At 43.0% G+C, this 9,804-nt stretch overlaps 2 long non-coding RNA genes across 2 annotated transcripts; both read right to left on the bottom strand.

The window, feature by feature from the left end:
• Positions 1-8,149: 8,149 nt before the first annotated feature.
• On the bottom strand, positions 8,150-8,814 carry LOC134284802 (uncharacterized). Its single transcript, XR_009995944.1, has 2 exons — positions 8,537-8,814; positions 8,150-8,464 (listed from the first exon to the last, which is right to left on the bottom strand). It is a non-coding gene; the product is annotated as an uncharacterized LOC134284802 (long non-coding RNA).
• Positions 8,815-9,222: 408 nt separating this feature from the next.
• On the bottom strand, positions 9,223-9,785 carry LOC134284803 (uncharacterized). The gene is made up of 2 exons (XR_009995945.1): positions 9,471-9,785; positions 9,223-9,409 (listed from the first exon to the last, which is right to left on the bottom strand). It is a non-coding gene; the product is annotated as an uncharacterized LOC134284803 (long non-coding RNA).
• Positions 9,786-9,804: the final 19 nt, after the last annotated feature.

The raw sequence follows: 9,804 nt of genomic DNA, 5'->3' as shown, positions 1-9,804 counted from the left end.
AATCCCCGGAGGAATTCCTGGAGGAATCCCCGGAGGAATTCCTAGAGAAATCCCCGGAGGAATTCCTGGAGGAACTCCTGGAGGAAACCGCGGAGGAATCTCCGATGGAATTCCCGGAAGAATCTTCGATGCAGTTTTCGGAGGAATCTCTGAAGGCATCCCCGGAGCAATTTCTGAAGGAATCCCTGGAAAAAGTCCTGGAGGAATCCTAGAAGGCTTCCATGGATGAATCTCTGGAAGAAACCTCGGAGGAATCTCCGAAGGAATTCACGGATGAATCTCCGAAGGAATTCACAGATGAATCTCCGAAGGAATTCCTTCAGGAATCTCCGAAGGATTCCTTGGAGAAATTCCTGAAGGAATCCCCGGAAGAATCCCAGGAGGAATCTTAGAAGGATTTCATGGATGAATCCCCGGGGAAATCCTGGAGGAATCACCGATGTAATTCCTGGAGGAATCTTCAGATGAATTTCTGAAAGAATCCTCGGAGGAATTCCCGGAAGAAGCCCTGGCGGAAGTTTAGAAGGATTTTAAGGATGAATCCCCGGAGGAATTCCTGGAGTTATATCTGCACAAATTGCTGGAGGAATCACCGAAGTAATTTCTGGGAAGAATCCTCTACGGAATTCCTGGAGGAGGCTCCGGTGGATTTTCCGAATACCCGAAGCAATTACTTTTCAAATTCGAAATCATATTTTTCCAGCAGCCGGATATTTTCTAAAACAAATCGTGTCTGGTTGCAGCAAACAGCCAGTTGGCCCGCTCAGAATATCACCGGTCAAATAGAGCTGGAGCGCTTCGAATTGCTGGTCAATCTTTCAGTTTGCTGTGGTCCAGATCAGTTGATTCATGCCTGCTCCTGGGAGGGGAGTTCGCTTGTTCTTTCCGATTGTCCCGGTTCCATTCCAAGTCAGTCAGATTGGTAAACAAAGAGTTTCGTCGATTTTTTTTTCTTTTTTCTCTCTCAAGATCGACTGTCAAAATTACTTTGGTAAAAATGCACTTTTTTCCTTGACCTCATTTCTTGCGATCTGAGTACTAAGCTTAAAGCCTAGTACTCAGATCGTAAGAAATGAGGTCAAGGAAAAAACAGCATTTTTACCAAAGTAATTTTGACAGTCGATATTGAGAGAGAAAAAAGAAAAAAAAATCGACGAAACAACTTGTTTACCAATTTTGTTTATCAACAATGAATCTACGCTCAGACTCACTTGGTCTGGAACGCAGCACAGTGGAAGATTGACCAGCATTGTGACCCGTTGATATTCCGGCCGGACAAGAGCAACCGGAAGAAAGGTTATTATGATTTCCAGCTGGTGGTGCATACGGTGGCGGACATGTACACCAGTTCCTTTGCCTGTGGCGAGGTCGGATCATTTGAAATTGTGATGCAGTTGGTCAAGTTCGAGTGGAAGCTGGCAATTACTCCCAAGAAAAAAAATCCATCGGGATTACGGGATGAAAATAGATGGATTACCAGCCGCGGAAAATAAATAGCTGCGAAAATGTATCTAAGATTTGCTCAAATATAAGCTACAAATTCCCAGGAAAAAAATGCGATTCGGTGGAAGTTCTTAGTGATTTGGCAGGGGATTTACTCCAGCAATATCTTCAGGGATTTCTCCGGGAATCCCTTCGAAAACACCTCCAGGGATCCCTCGAGGAATTCCTCCGGGGATTCCTTCAGGAATTCCTACGAGTATTCCTCTAGGGATTTCATCAGAAATTTCTCCGGGGGTTCCTCAAGCAATTCCTCCAGGAATACTTCCCGAAATTCCTCCAAGAAGTCATCCGTGCATTCCTCCAGGAATTCCTTCGAGGATTGCTCCAGAAAATCCTCTAGTAATTCCTGAAGGATTCCACCGTAAATTCCCCCAGGAAATCCTCCATGAATTTCTCCGAGGATAGCTTCAGTAAGTTCTTCGCCTATTCCTCCGGGGATTCCTCCAGAAACTCCTCCGGGGAAAACTCAAGGGATTACATAAAAAAATCCTCCAGTAATATTTCCAATAGTTCTTCCTGGATGATGGTTATACCGCCAGGCTTACGTTTATGATAATAAATTACAATAATTACAAAAAAATCCTCCGGGAATTTCTTTAGAAATTCTTCCAGCCATTCCTCCAGAAATTCTAACAGGAATACCTCCAGAAATTCCTTCCGGGGAATCCTGCATGAATTCCTCCGGGGATTCCTCCAGGAATTTCTCGGAAGATTCCTCCAGGAATTCCTTCGCGGATTCCTCTACAAATTCCTCCGCGGATTCCTCCAGAAATTCCTCCGCGGACTCCTCCAGGAATTCCTAAGCAGATTCCTCCAGGAATTCCTCCGGGGATTCCTCCAGGAATTCCTCCGCGGATTCCTCTAGAAATTCCTCCAGAAATTCCTCCGGGAGTTCCTCCAGGAATTCCTCCGAGAAGTCCTCCAAGAATTCCCCCGGGAATTCATCCAGGAATTCCTCCGGAAATTCATCTAGGAATTCCTCCGAAAATTCATCTAGGAATTCCTCCGAAAATTCATCTAGGAATTCCTCCGCGAATTCCCCCAGGAATTCCTCCAGGAATTCCCCCAGGAAATCCTCCAGGAATTCCTCCAGGAATTCCCCCAGAAATTCCTCCAGGAATTCCTTCGGGGATTCCTCCAGGAATTCCTCCAGAGATTCCTTCAAGAGTTCCTCCAGGGATTTGTCCAGATAGTCCCCCCATAGATTCCTCCAGGGTTTTCTCCGAGGATTCCTACAGATTCCACCGGGGATTTCTCCAGGAACTCCTCCGGGAATTCCTCCTGGAATTACTCCGGGGATTCCTCCAGGAATTCCTTCGTTGATTCCTCTAGGGGTTTCTCCAGAAATTCCCCTGGGAATCCCCGATAAAATTCCTGACGGAATTTTTGAGGGATTGTTTGGGGGACTCCTTAAAGGAATTCCTTAACCTTCCTTTTGCATCACGTTGGGAACAGCTCGCTGACGTGGTGTACGGTTTGGGTCAAAAATGACCTTAATGCCAAAGGAGGGTTCAGGAAACACCCGATTCTCTGGAACAATAATCTCAGGAATTTCTCGAGCAATTCCAGCAGGAATTTCTGGAGGCATCACCGAAAAAATTCTTACAGGAATCCCCGAAAGAAATCCTGAAGGAATCTTCGGATGATTTCCTGGAGGAATCCCTGGAGATATCCTCGGGGGCATCTCTGGAGAAATCTCTGGAGGAATCCCCGAGGATATTCCTGAAGAAATTGCCGGTGGAATTCCTGGAAGAATTCTTGAAGAAATGATTTAAGAAACCCCGGAGGAGTTGCTGAAGGAATTCGTGCAGAGGTTCCCGGAGGCATCCCCAGAGGAATACTTTAATTCCTAAAGAAAAAATACCCGGAGATATTATTTGTGGAATATCCAGAACAAAATCCTGCAGGAATCTGCAGAGAAATTCCTGTAGGAATCTCCGGTAGAATTTCTAGAAGAATTTTTGGAGGAATACCTGGGGAATTTCCTAGAGGAATTTTGGAGAAACTTTCGGAAAAAATTCTGTTGGAATTCCTGGAGAAATTTCTGGAAGAATACCTTGAAGAATTCCTGGAAAAATCCTGGAGAAATTTCCGCAGGAATCCCCGGAGGATTTCCTATAAATTCCAGGTGGAATCCCCGAAAATCCCCGGAAGTATTCCTGGAGCAATCATTTCAGAAATTTCTGGAAGATTTCTTTGAGGTATTTCAAAAAGAAATCCAGCAGGATTCCATGGATTTTTTTCGGGAAGATTTCTTAGAGGAATTTCTGGAAAAAAAACTCTTGAAAAAATTCTGGAGAAACTCCTAGAAGAATTCCTGGAGAAATTGGTTGAAGAAATCCTGGAGGAATACCTTGAACATCCTGGAAGAATTCCTGAAGAAATTCTTGGAAGAATTCCTGAAGAAATTCTTGGAAAAATTTCTGAAGAAATTCTTGGAAGAATTCCTAGAGGAACTCTTGACAAGAATCTAAGTGGAATTCTTAAAAAAAATCTAGTGAGAACACCAGGAGAAATTCTATGAATAATTTCTCGAAGAATTTTTGGATGAATTCCTGGAGGAATTCCAGGAAGAATATTTGAGAGAGTAATTCCTGTAAGAATTCCTGGAAGAGTTTCTGAAGAAATTCCTGTAGAAATTTTCGGGAAAATCCCTGGAGGAATTCATAAAGTGATTCTCAGAGGAATCCTCGAAGGAATTCTTGAAACGGAAGAATTTCTAGAGGAATCCTCGTAAAAAATCCTAGATGAATCCAAAGAGGAATTCCTGGAGGAGTTCCAAGAGGAATTCCAAGCAGAATCTTCGAAGGAGTCCTGGAGGAATTCCCGGTAAACTCCTGGAGAAGCTTCCGGAATAACCCCGGAGGAATCGACGCACGAATTCTTGGAGATATCCTCGAATGAATTCATTATAGAAGCCCCGGAGGAATTCCTGGAGGAATCCCCGGAGGAATTCCTGGAAGAATCCTCGGAAGAATTCCTGAAGGAATTCCTGGGGAAATCCCCAGAGCTACTTCCTTCAGAAATCCCCGGATGAAAATCTCAAGGAACCCCCGAAGGAATCCCCGGAGCAACTCCTGGAGAAATCCCCGGACGCATTCCTGGAGGAATCCTCGAAGGAATTCCTGGAGAAATTCTTGGAGGAATTCCTGGAGGAATGCCCGAAAGAACTGCTCATGGAATTCCCGAAAGAATCCCTGGAGGAATTCTTGGAGGAATCCCCGGAGGAAATCCTAGAGGAATCCCCGAAGGAATTTCTGGAGGAATCCCCGGAGGAATTCCTGGAGGAATCCCCGAAGGAATTCCTGGAGGAATCCTCGAAGGAATTCCTCGAGGAATCCCCGAAGGAATTCCTAGAGGAATCCCCGAAGGAATTCCTAGAGGAATCCCCGAAGGAGGTTCTAGAGGAATCTCCGAAGAAATTCTTAGAGGAATCCCCGAAGGAATTCCTAGAGGAATCCCCGAAGGAATTCCCAGAGGAATCCCCGAAGGTATTCCTAGAGGAATTCCCGGAGGCATTCCTAGAGGAATCCTCGAAGGAATTCCTAGAGGAATCCCCGAAGGAATTCCTGGAGTAATCCCTGAAGAAATTCCTAGAGAAATCCCCAAAGAAATTCCTGGAAGAATCCCCAAAGAAATTCCTGGAGGAATCCCCAAAGCAATTCCTGGAGGAATTCCTTAAGGAATTCCTGGAGGATTCCCTGGAGGAATCTTCGAAAAAAATTATAGATGAATCTCCACAGAAAGTCCAGGAGGAATGCCCATAGGAAGTGCTGGAGGACTTTTTGAAGGAATCCTTCGAAGAATTCCAGGAGGAATCCCCGAAAGAATTCCCAAAAGAATTCCAGGAGCAATCCAGGAGCCATTCCCAATGGAATTTCTGGAGGAATCTCCTATGGATTTCCTGGAGGAATCCCCATAGGAAGTGCTGGAGGACTTTCTGAAGGAATCCTCAGAGAAATTCCCTCAGGAATCCCCGAAATATTCCCAAAGGAATCCTCGGAGGAATTCCTGCAGGGATTCTCGAAAGAATTCTCAAAGAAATTCCAGGATGGATTCCTAATGGAATTTCTGGAGGAATTCAGAAACAAATTCCTGGAGGAATCTCCGATGGAATTCCTGGAGGAATCCTTGAAGGAATTCCGGGAAGAATCCCCGAAGAAATTCCTGAAGGAATCCCCGAAGAAATTCCTGATTAACTGAAGGAATCATCCAAAGTCTTTATGGATGAATCCCCAAAGGAATTCCTGGAGAAATCCTTGAAGTAGTTCCTGGAGGAATCCCTGACGGAATTTCTGGATCCCCTAAGGAATTCCCAAAGGAATCCTCGTAGGAGTTCCCGAAAGAATTCCTGGAGAAATATCCCGAGGGAATTATTTGAATTTTATCTGGAGGAGTTTCTGAAGAAATTTCGGAACTGAAGTTTTTTGAATTCCATAAAGGATTCCTTCCAAAATTCCTTCGGAGATCCTGGAATTCTTTCGGGGATTCTTTGGAAATTCTTCCAAGCACTTTTGGATGAATTCTTTTTGTGATTCTTCCAGAAATCCCTTTCAGGATTTGAGGATTCTTTCACAAAATCCTACTTGGATTCCTTCGTAGGTTCCTCCAGAAATTCCTTCGAGGATTCCTCCAGGAATTTCTTCGGGATTCGGAATTCGTGGAGGATTCCCTGAAGAAATGTTGAAGCAATTTCTGCAGGAGTTTCTGAGGAAATGCTTGGAGGAAGTTCAGATAGAATTCCTTGAGGAATTCAATAAAGAATTTTAAAGCTATACCAGATTTCTTAGGCAAATATTCCAGAAGTAATTCAGGAATCTTCACAAGGAATCTTAGATGAATTCCAGGAAGAATACCAAGATGAATGTCCTGGAGGGATTCTTTCAGAAGTGATTCCTGAAGGAACTCTTGAAGGGGAAATACCAAATGGAATTTCTTGAGGAATTGTAAGAGAAACCCCTGAAGAAATTTCTGGAGGAATCTCAGAATCAAAATCATTAAGGAATACCGGATAATTCTGACACAATTGCCGAAGGAATTTCTGGAGGAAGTTCAGAAGGAATTCCTCGAGAAATCCCCGAAAAAAAAATCCTGGAAAAATCCCAGAAGAAATTCTTGGTGAAATGCCTGCAGGAATTCCTGAAGGAATCTCAGAAAGGGATTCTGGAAGGATCCCAGAAAAAAAAAATCATGGAAAAATATCAAAAAGTATTTCTGGAAGAATCTCAGAAGGAATTCCTACAGGAATTCCTCGAGAAACCCAAGAATATTTTTTTGGAAAATCTCAGAAGAAATTTCTGGAGAAATCCCAGAAGGAATCCCTGAAGGATTTCCAGGTGGAAATCCAGAAGAAATTCATGAAGGAATGCCAAAAGGGATTCCTGGAGAAATCTCAAGACATTTCTGCAGGAATCTCAGAAGAAGTTCATAAAGTGATTTAAAATGGAATTTCTGCTAGAAATTCATGGAGGATTCCTAGAAGAATCACAGAGGGAATTCCTGGATGAGTCTCAGAAGGAATTCCCGGAGCAATCTTTGAAGGTACTCCAGAAGAATTTGTAGAGGAAACCCTGATAGAATTCATAGATTAGTCTCAGAAATTTTTAGTAGAATTTCAGAAGAAATGCATGAAGGAATTTCTGAAAAACACCCAAAAGGTATTCATGGAGGAATCGCAGAAGGAATTGCTAGAGAAATCCCAGTAATCCATAGAGGATGATTCCTGGATGAATCCGAGGGAATTTCAGGATGAATCTCAGAAGGAATTCCTGAATTAATCCCAGGAAGACGTTCTCGAGAAATCCCAGTATAGGTTCGTGAAAAAAAAATCCCTTGCGGAATTCCTGGAAGCATTGCAAAAGGCATTCTTGGAGGAATACCAGACGAAATAATTAAATAAATTTCTAGAGGAATACTAGACGGAATTCCTGCCAAGGGCTTAAAAAAACTCCTGGATATATTCCAGTTGTCCCGTGGAAGTACCTTAGAAGGAACTCCTGAATAAATCTCAATTGATACCCCTGCAGCAATTCGTGAAGAAAATAACGTAGTAATCTAAGAGGAAAGTCCTGTACAAAATCCAGAAGGAATTCGTCTGGGAATTCATGGAGAAGACTCCAGAGATCCTGGGAATTCCTAGAAAAAAAAAACTTATGCTAATTCAGGAGAAATTTTTGAAGAAACTCATAGAGGAAAGCTAGAATGAACTGGCAAGATTCTCTATAAAACCAATAGAAGAAGTTCTGGATGGGTTTGCGATGGAATTTAAACGATCTTCTGCTGGCATTGAAATGTGTAGTTTTACTATCGGAATCTGCGGATTACCCGTCTGGCTTTCCGGCTCGCAACCACTCCATCCACGGTTGTTCTTGTTTTGGAGATCGTTCTAGCCGCCGCCTTGTCCAAGTCGATACTCCGATGACAAATACAGTAACTGAACCATTCGGATGTCGATACACGTAGGTTCATAAGCACACGGTGAGTACTCCAAACCTGAGACCCCCAAACAGGATCCCTTCGCACTTTGTACTCGTTCGGGAAGAACAACTTCTCACTTCTTTCGTCCGAAAGTTATTCCTTCGGGTATTGTCCGGCGATCTCATAGTGTGATGCACCAGCGCCTTCTGGTGCTTTTGCAGCATCTGTGGGTGGACCGTTTCAACCGCAGCGATCGGGTTTCACTATGCCCCGCCAGCAGGAAAAAGCAGTCTTCCTCAACAAATCTGACCCAGCTCTGAGGGCAGCGGACAGCGCATAATCCTTTCTTGTACGCGATGGGCGTGGAAGTAGCTCGAGCACAGAATGCGTCGGAATAATATATCTGGTTCCTGGAAACATTTGGCGCACTATCGAACAAATACGGTGACCACGGAACAGCTTGTGCCGGAGGCCAGGCCATGGCAATTGACCGTGCCGCAATGCTCGCCGCAATGGTAATTATCCTCATTAGCTTTACCACTTCCTACAATTTGAAAAAAAAAACAATTTTTGATAATAAATATTGTACCTAGGTGAAAATTTGCGAAAAACTCACTTCAAAGCAACGACTGATGGCAGAAAACAAACATAAATAAAGATCACAACCTGACCAGAAACGTCACTTTACTTGCGGAATAATTGATCAGCCTATTTTTCCCACAAGGAAAAGTGACAACCTGGTTTGATCGACACAATCATCACCATCATCAATGATCATCAAGTTCATCGATTATTTTGTTTCAGCTGAGTACGACTCAAGAAATTTTGGCAGAAAATCGTTTCTTGACCGTTTCTTGGCCTATCTTTTTACACAGTACTTACGAAGTGAGTATCACCCCTAAGACTCAAATATGGGTAATGTGTATCTAATTGTAACCCAAATATGGGTAAATATTACCCATAAATGCGGATGTGCACTTTTGCAAAATTTGAGTTTTGTTTACCCATATTTGCGTAAAGTTTACGCAAATTTGAGTAAAATTTACCCATATTTTAGAAAAATGGGTAAACTGACCTTAGCGTGCAGATCGAGCAAAACTGCAGTTACTCTAAAGTGGGTAAAGGCACCTTTACTCAAATCTGGGTTACCGGTATTGGCTGCAAAATCTGGGTAACGGTTACCCTGATTTAGACGTTTCTCATCAGGGTATTCCCTACCCATTTTTTCATAAATGAGTAAGCATACACGAAACGGATCTTTCACAGAAGTGTTGTTTTATCGGTTGAAAAAATATCCCAAAATAAAACAGATAGTATTTATTTACGTCTCAACAAGTAAAATAACATTAGTAGGCTATTTATAATGATAAAAAATGCACCAGATTTCAATGGGCAGCCTCGCAACAAGTTTCGTTCCGCGCGCCTACATCGGGCTCCTTTGCTGAAGATGTTGTAGCCGGCTGGGTAACCGGGAATGTTGCAAAAATATCTGGATGATAAATTTTATGATAAGTAAACACATAAAATAATGAAGAATATGAATTACTTACCTGTTTGCAGCTTTCGCGATTCCATTTTTCCGAAATTTTACGACAGCCTCTAACTTTATGGAATACACGCCGCGCACAATGTTAATGTTTTTGACAAATCCCACTTACCCAGATGTTTACCCAGATCCTGACATCAACGTACAACCAGGATAAACTGAGTATCGGGATTTTCGCAAAGACCCGTTTACCCACAATCAGAGTAAAGCTTACTCTTCTGTTGCGAGATCGGTTACCCGGATTTTGACAACTTCTAATAACATGAAAATCCGGGTAAGATCGACCCAGTCGATGGGTAGTTTCAGGTAAGCGTGCACGTTGTGATTGATTTAATTAC

This window comes from Aedes albopictus, unplaced genomic scaffold (genome assembly GCF_035046485.1).
Source record: "Aedes albopictus strain Foshan unplaced genomic scaffold, AalbF5 HiC_scaffold_909, whole genome shotgun sequence".
Lineage (NCBI taxonomy): Eukaryota > Metazoa > Arthropoda > Insecta > Diptera > Culicidae > Aedes > Aedes albopictus.
Note: the sequence above shows the minus strand (reverse complement) of the source record. Positions and strands in the feature narration are given on the sequence as shown.